Raw genomic sequence first — 549 nt, forward strand, 5'->3', positions numbered from 1 at the left:
CGTGTTTTATTATTTTGCACGAGTGCGGTAAGTCATAGCTGGGTGCTCACGATTCACGGGTCCAGCATCGGCGTTGTGGCGCGGCAAGCGTGCACTGGTGCGGTTGAGAGGGAGGGGTGGAAACCGCGTTAAACTCGTCTCCGTAGTTGAAAGGGAGCGGCCAAAGCAATGTACAATCGTCTTTGTAGTGGAGCTGGGAGGGGCAAGGATAAGGGACGAAGACCGGGGTAACATGTCGGATGCGATCATACCAGCACTAAAGCACCGGATCCCATCAGAACTCCGAAGTTAAGCGTGCTTGGGTGAGAGTAGTACTAGGATGGGTGACCTCCTGGGAAGTCCTCGTGTTGCATTCCCTTTTTAATTTTTTTCGCGCCGCTTGCAAAACAAAACGCATGTGTAAGTAATATATTTACCGTGTTTTATTATTTTGCACGAGTGCGGTAAGTCATAGCTGGGTGCTCACGATTCACGGGTCCAGCGTCGGCGTTGTGGCGCGGCAAGCGTGCACTGGTGCGGTTGAGAGGGAGGGGTGGAAACCGCGTTAAA

General features: G+C 52.6%; 1 non-coding gene across 1 annotated transcript; it reads left to right on the forward strand.

The window, feature by feature from the left end:
* The first annotated feature begins 237 nt into the window (after positions 1 to 237).
* Positions 238 to 356, forward strand: LOC123179689 (5S ribosomal RNA). Its single transcript, XR_006490554.1, has one exon. It is a non-coding gene; the product is annotated as a 5S ribosomal RNA (ribosomal RNA).
* The last annotated feature ends 193 nt before the right edge of the window (positions 357 to 549 follow it).

Source organism: Triticum aestivum, unplaced genomic scaffold, assembly GCF_018294505.1.
Source record: "Triticum aestivum cultivar Chinese Spring unplaced genomic scaffold, IWGSC CS RefSeq v2.1 scaffold36436, whole genome shotgun sequence".
In the NCBI taxonomy this organism is placed as follows: domain Eukaryota; kingdom Viridiplantae; phylum Streptophyta; class Magnoliopsida; order Poales; family Poaceae; genus Triticum; species Triticum aestivum.